The sequence below is a fragment of the Platalea leucorodia genome (genome assembly GCF_965183815.1).
Source record: "Platalea leucorodia genome assembly, chromosome: 6".
Classification (NCBI taxonomy): domain Eukaryota; kingdom Metazoa; phylum Chordata; class Aves; order Pelecaniformes; family Threskiornithidae; genus Platalea; species Platalea leucorodia.
Window position 1 is genome coordinate 80,736,733 of NC_138828.1, and position 7,708 is coordinate 80,744,440.

The window sequence follows — 7,708 nt, forward strand, 5'->3', positions numbered from 1 at the left end:
TAATCAGAGCAATAATATACACAAGGATGACATATCTGTGAATATTTAATGAACATGGTTTTGGGACAGAGCTTTACCAGTGTGTATTGTCATATGCTTTCTAGTTTATAAAAAGTAATTAATAGACATAAGTAGTCCATCACTTGATGCACTTTAGCTGATCTTCCACCTCTACTTGGCTGTGCAGTAAAGCCTCTGTGCTTGGCAGCCATGCCAAGCCATACCCAGGGCAGCCTCTGGGCTGTGGGTACAATGCCCAAGAGGGAGGGATGGGACAGGCCATTCTGTCTGCTGCAGCACAGGACTCTGCACTCTGTCTCTGTGGAGCACGGTGTGTCACCTCTGGACAGGGATAACAATTTCCATGATCACTGTGCTCCAGAGATGCTTTTTGACGTGTTTATCATCAGTCTTGTACAAAGCTCCTTATACCATATTCCCTTTGCCTTCAGCATTGTATTCCATGGTTTTCATTGGGTATCAAAGTCTTTCAGGCTGATTCCAATCCCTATGGGAAATCAAACATGTAACTGTCCTCTTGCATTGTACACAGGAAAAAAGACAGACCTCTGTCTATTGTTGGAGGTGAGTCAGTCTCACTTGGTGTGTAAGGAATTGTCTCAATGGTCATACTCTGAGTTGCAGTCAGCATCTCGATATCCAAGTGGAGACCAGTGATGAGTGGTGTTCCTCAGGGGTCGGTACTGTGACCGGCACTGTTTAACATCTTTGTCGGCGACATGGACAGTGGGACTGAGGGCACCCTCAGCAAGTTTGCTGACGATAACAAGCTGTATGGTGCAGTCAACATGCAGGAGGGAAGGGATGCCATCCAGAGGGACCTTGACAGGCTTGAGAGGTGGGCCCATGTGAATTTCATGAAGTTCAACAAGGTCAAGTGCAAGGTCCTGCACATGAGTTGGGGCAATCCCAAGCACAAATACAGGCTGGGTGGAGAATGTATTGAGAGCAGCCCTGAGGAGAAGGACTTGGGGGTGTTGGTTGATGAGAAGCTCAACATGACCCAGCAATGTGTGCTTGCAGCCCAGAAAGCCAACAGTATCCTGGGCTGCATCAAAAGAAGCATGATTAACAGGTGAAGGGAGGTGATTCGCCCCCTCTACTTTGCTCTCATGAGACCCCACCTGGAGTACTGCATTCAGCTCTGGGGCCCCCAACGTAAGGGCATGGACCTGTTGGAGCAAGTCCAGAGGAGGGCCACTGAGATGATCAGAGGGCTGGAGCACCTCTTCTGTGGAGACAGGCTGAGAGAATTGGGGTTGTTCAGCCTGGAGAAGAGAAGGCTCTGGGGAGACCTTAGAGCAGCCTTCCAGTAACTGAAGGGGGTGTGTAAGAAAGCTGGAGAGGGACTTTTTGCGGAGGCATGTAGTAATAGGACAAGGTGTAATGGCTTTAAAGTGAAAGAGGGCAGATTTAGATTAGATCTTAGGAAGGAATTCTTTGCTATGAGGGTGGTGAGGCACTGGAACAGGTTGCCCAGAGAAGCTGTGGATGCCCCATCACTGCAAGTGTTCAAGGCCAGGATGGATGGGGCTTTGAGCAACCTGGTCTAGTGGAAGGTGTCCCTGCCCATGGCAGGGGGTTGGAACAGGGTGATCTTTAAGATTCCTTCCAACCCAAACCATTCTATGGTTCTATGATGATTCTATTGCCACTATATTGCCAGTACATCTATATCGGAAGTATATCGTAACTTTGGCAGCTTGTCTTTTCTTAGAACTTTACATTTATCTCTTCCTTTTCTAATTGATTTTATTCTTTGCAGTCTTCCTTACTAACCGTCTCTGGATGCCCTCTCTTGTCTTTGTTCATTTCCTCTTTTAATATGAATACTATGAAACATCAGATGAGATATCAGGTGACAGCAATAGGTAGTGTCTCCCCATAAAATAACGTTGTTAAACCATGGAGCCCATTGTCTGATCTTTGGGTGTTTTGGAAACCAAACTTTCTGATGGGTTCAAAGAACAATTGGACAAAATTACAAAGAAAAAGCCATTAAGGACTCTAAGTTGCAAAGACATTTCTGTAAACCAGAAAGCCACAAGGTCATTAAAGCTGGAAGACCATGATTGGGGCAGGATTACTACCTACCTACCTTGCTCTTATGTCCACTTGAAATACCCCTATTAGCCACTGACAGGAGTCAGGATGCAGGCCCAGAAGAGTCATCCTCATGCTCTGATCCCTTACCTTATTCTTGAAACAGCTTCCCTCTACTTGAATACCAGAATGTATCAGTCCTCTCTTTCTGTTTGCTCCTTGAATTCTTCTTCTGCAAAACTTCAGGCTGGACTCTTTTTAGCTATCTTTTCTCTATTGAGCTAAAATTGTTCTAAAATAGAAATTCCACCTGCTGTTACCCAAGATGTGAATTTTTACTTTGGTAACAGTACATGACAAACAAAATAAAAATAAAACATAAACATATACAGGCACACCCACAAATATAGCACCTTGGTTCTACTTAAATTGCCATGTTTTGTTTGGGGTATTTTTTGGAAAGAAGGGGGTCTGTGGGCAGGTTTTGAACAGGTTAGTGTTTCTGCTTGCATAACAAGCTGGACTGCCCTTCTTGGCTTGAGCCATGTTTCCTTTCCAACATGGACCTTATGTAACTGCTTCATGTATCTGTCTGTCATAGTCAGTGTTGTGGATATTATGTATTGCATTTGCAGGAGAAAATGACTGCTTTGAAAAAGTCTAGAGAGAAAGTAAGATCCTAGCAGTATGGGTAGTGCTGGTACTGAATTTTCAAAGTCTTGTCTCTCCTTTTTAGCAGCCCTTTGGAAGCAGAGCTCCTCTTCACAAAGTCAAAGGGGAACACTTCATCCTACTAGACGCTCTCCTTAATACCCCTGAATAAATCTGTTTTAATGACAACAGAGAAATATTATGTGTTTAAGGACTCCTATGTTCACTCTCTCTACATCCTCTTCAACTGTTTTCTAGACAGTCTTGGATGACAGACTGGGAAGCAAATAGGAGAGGTGAAAACAACATGGCTCTGTCAGCTGAATGAGCTGGGGTTTTGTTCAAATCCCTCCTTTCTCCTCTGTGTTAGTAATTTGAATTATTACAGCTGACTGCTGAGCAGAGATTTGGCTGATTCTTGCAGTTTAAGAACAGGGAGCAATGCACATTGATGCAAGTGATACGCGTGTGTGGGTTCATGCATGTATTGCATGTGCATGCAGATACACTCATGTTTTGTTGATGCAAAATCTATCCACTGGCTAAAAAAAGACCTGACAAGTTGATGGCTCTACTTTCTTTTTCCCAAATTGCTCTATTATGTCAAATTGAGAGATGTCATATGAAAGACAGACATGGAAAAGTACCCTCCATACAGGCCTAGAGTAATAAATTAATGAGCTATAAACAGCAAAATAATCATGTTCTCTGCATCTCAGGCTGGAAGCCTGGCTCTTCACATCCAAAACCACTGGCCTGAAGCTCTTGAGCTAATGGCAAATCTCTCTGACATGTTGCAGCAGCAGGTCTCCTCTCCTTGCTTATCAGCCACATCACACTAGAGGGAAACATTATGTTAGAAGCCAGGAACTCTCATAAAGTTTCAAAGGCAACATAAACCCTGCTGCCTGCATGTATAAACTACAATGTGAAGATAGTCACCCTGCGAAAATATGACTTGGGAGGCCAGTAGCTGTTGTGGATCTCTCAGGTCTCTTCTCTGCTTCAGCTGCCTGTTGTGGAAAGGGGTGAGTTTTTCTACGCCACAGGGCTCTTGTGAGCAGAAGTGCATTACAGGTTATGAGGAGCTCATTGCCCAAGGCACTGGAGGGACATATAGATGTATTGACAGTCTACCTCTAGATGCTGTCAAGAAAGGTGAGACTTCCCCAGGGAATGGCATGCATCCCAGTCCGTGTGCTTGTACTTCTAAAGTGACCTGGACTTGATCATATTACACTGGTCGTGTTAAACTAGCTGGACTGCTGACATGATGCATTAGGACACCTTTCTGTGCTTTAGCAGGTCATTTGATCGCTCTTCCCACACAGTCTCCCACATATTGCTGCTCTGTGCCTACCTCAGAGGCTATCAGCTGGAGTAATTAGTTCATGTTTGCTCAGGAGTCTGAATAGGGAAGGGGCTCTAATTCTGGCTGCTTCTGATCCACTGAGCTGAGTTTTAAAATTAAGCTTTCTTTTCTCTCCTCTCCCTAAAGCTGTCAGTGCAAATAGAATTGAATTTCATGTCAACTCTTTGTATGGGTGTGCAAACAAGGCACTAAAAATTCAGTTTTTTAAAAGGCCAGTGGCTGAGGCTTGGACACTCTCTGGCAAATATGCACATTTTCAATCAAGGCATTTGCAAAAGCAATAGGACAGCCAGATTCAAAGAGACAGCACCAGTTTTATCCCAGGTATGTAGTGCCACTGAACTTTATTTAGTCTTAATCATGGCTGAAAATACAACCGTAACCTCACAGAATAGAGCAAACGGCAGTCTCTGCCCCAGATGCCTCAGTCAAGAGCTTGGGTTGAGAGAGCTTTTATGCACAGTGCGCTGGGAGCCTCAGTCTGGCCTGGTGGGAATTTACCTTCTGGATCTTCCTCAGATTAGAAGGATGCTACTTTAATTGACAGGATCAAAAGCAAAGCTTAGGCTGGCAGTCAGCCAGCCATTTCCTTCCTCTCCCTACAGTTACCTCCCTGCTCGTGGCACTGGTGGTGATCAGGGCACTTGCTCAAGTAAAATAAACATTTCTCTCTATTTAACACCTTCCAGTTAGGCTCCCTCAAAGCTGCTGATTTTATTCAGAAAGGACAATGCAGCTCCTTGGAAAGCTAAAATGTTTGGCACAATCTTGCATGGTGGGAGGGGTTGTTTCTGAGGCCATGAGTGCAAAACCTCAGATGTTTAAACCCTCTCATTGCCATCTGCAAAGAAGTCATTCTTTGATTTCCTTTCCCCTGCTTTTTTCAGGCATTGTTGTCAGGAGACTCTGCAAATGTCAAAACCATTACCAGTCACAGGCAAGCAGGCTTTTAATTGAACTTTTATTCTCCTGTCTAACTTGCTGCACTCCAAAGAAAAGGCTACATTGCTTGCATGGAAATGGCCTTTTCGAAGTCACTGACTGTTAAAAGTAAAATATCTAGAATTTTTATATATATATGTATAAATATACATATATATATTTTCCCCATTCAGACATTTCTTGGATTTTTATACATACATGTACAAATAAGCATAGAGATTTTTATGTTCATAGTATCTGTTGGTGTTTAATTACATATATAAAAATAAAAGGTAGGTCCACGTGTTTGAATACACCTTCCCCCTTTCAACTTCACTCAGGCATATAGCATCTCCCAGCTCATGAAGCATACTGTTGCCTTGTGACAGCAGCCCACAGAAAATAAATAAAAAATAAGGGGGGGAAAAGTGTGAAATAACAGTCTTGTTTGCTGCCTTGTGCTGTCTCCATCCTTCTTTTTTATCCTTTGTTCGCATTGTTTCCCTTCTCCATTTATTTTGATCGAGACATGACAGGCAGACCTGATGTTCAGCTGCCTTAGTCCATAAATGTCTCTTCGGATGATGCTATGTTCCAAACAAAATTCAGGGCAATTGGAACAAATGTCCTGGAGTCCATTATTAGTCCTTCTGCTTTATTAGGACATTTCTTCACCTTTATGTCTCCCAAAGTGGTTAGCTCAGGTGTCGTCAGATCTGCTTCGACTTCAGGAGTCTACTGGATTCTACTGGTTGGCAAATGCTGTTTTTGCCCTTAATCCCCCAAAGGACTCTGAGCCATTAGAGCTTTTTCTGATTTATTTCTGCCATACAGTCTGACTGACTGTCCGGGCTCTGTGCTTTTGTATTGTGTCTTTCATTCCACAGGAATTCAAAATGCTTTATAAAGAAATAACCTAATCCTGACCACTTAGGAACTGAACCTTAAAGCCAAAGTTTTTTTTGTGTCTCTGTGAATAGCCTACCTTTCCCTTCCATACAATGTAACCTGTGCTGAACTAATTTTTAATAGTACGCAATGTCTTCAAAACTAAGCAGAAAAAGCTTGTGAAATACATCTCGTTTTAGTCCTATTGAAGCTTGAGGTCACGTCTGTAAAAAGGCTGTTTTGGAGTACTCAGCTTCAAGCAGTCTCTGATTTGTATTGTATTGGTATTGAGCAGGTATTTGCAGTTTTCAGAAACAGGACAAAGCAGAGCTGTCAACTGAACGTGAGTTTCAGATGGTGCGTGCAACAAAGAGGTTGAGTCTTGCCAAGCTCTCTTGCAGGAGGATGCAAGAGGCAGAACTGACCTTACTGTTTTTAATCCCAATCAGACGTGCCAGACATAAGTCATTGCTGTTACAGAGAGCAGGTCTATTAATCTAATCACAAGCAACTGATTTGAAGAGGGAAGGGGCTAAAACCAGGCTTGCTAGGGATGAGCCTAGGGGTGGCATGTCTGTGTTGGAGAAGAGATCAATAGCCCAATTGAAGTGCATTTACACCAATGCACGCAGCATGGGCAATAAACAGGAGGAGCTGGAAGCCAACGCGTGGCAGGAAAACTATGATGTGGTCGCCATCACGGAAACATGGTGGGATGACTCACACAACTGGAGTGCTGCAATGGACGGTTACAAGCTCTTCAGAAGGGACAGGCAAGGAAGGAGAGGTGGTGGGGTAGCCTTGTACATTAGAGAGTGTTTTGATTATCTAGAGCTCAACGAAGGTAAAGATAAGCTTGAGTGCTTAAGGTTGGGTAAAGATCAGAGGGAAGGCTATTAAGGTAGATATCCTGGTGGGAGTCTGTTATAGACCACCCAACCGTGATGAAGAAACAGATGACGTATTCTACAAGCAGTTGGCTGAAGTCTCCCAATCTCTAGCCCTTGTTCTCGTGGGAGACTTCAACTTACCAGATGTCTGCTGGAAATACAACACAGCAGAGAGAAAGCAGTCTCGGAGGTTCCTGGAGTGTGTGGGAGATAACCTCCTGACGCAGCTGGTAAGCGAGCCGACCAGGGGAGGTGCTCTGCTGGACCTGCTGTTTATGAACAGTGAAGGCCTGGTGGGTGATGTGGTGGTTGGAGGCTGTCTTGGGCACAGCGACCATGACATGATAGAGTTTTCAATTCTTGGAGAAGTAAGGAAGGGGGTCAGCAAAGCCACTACCCTGAACTTTAGAAGGGCAGACTTTGGATTGTTTAGGAGTCTGGTTAACAGAGTCCCTTGGGAGGCAGTCCTGAAGGGCAAAGGGGTCCAGGAAGGCTGGATGTTATTCAAGAAGGAAGTCTCAAAGGCACAGGAGCAGGCCGTCCCCATGTGCTGTAAGATGAGCAGGTGGGGCAGAAGACCGGCCTGGCTGAACAGAGAGCTTTGGCTGGAACTCAGGAAAAAAAGGAGACTCTACCACCTTTGGAAGAAGGGGCAGGTGACTCAGGAGGACTACAAGGATGTTGTGAGGTTATGCAGGGAGAAGATTAGAAAGGTGAAGGCCCAGCTAGAACTTAAACTGGCCACTGCTGTTAAAGATAACGAAAAATGTTTTTGCAAATATATCGGTGACAAAAGGAGGGCCAAGGAGAATCTCCCTCCTTTCTTGGATGAGGAGGGAAGCATTGCCATGAAGGATGAGGAGAAAGCTGAGGTACTTAATGCCTTCTTTGCCTCAGTCTTTACTAGTCAGACTGGTCACCT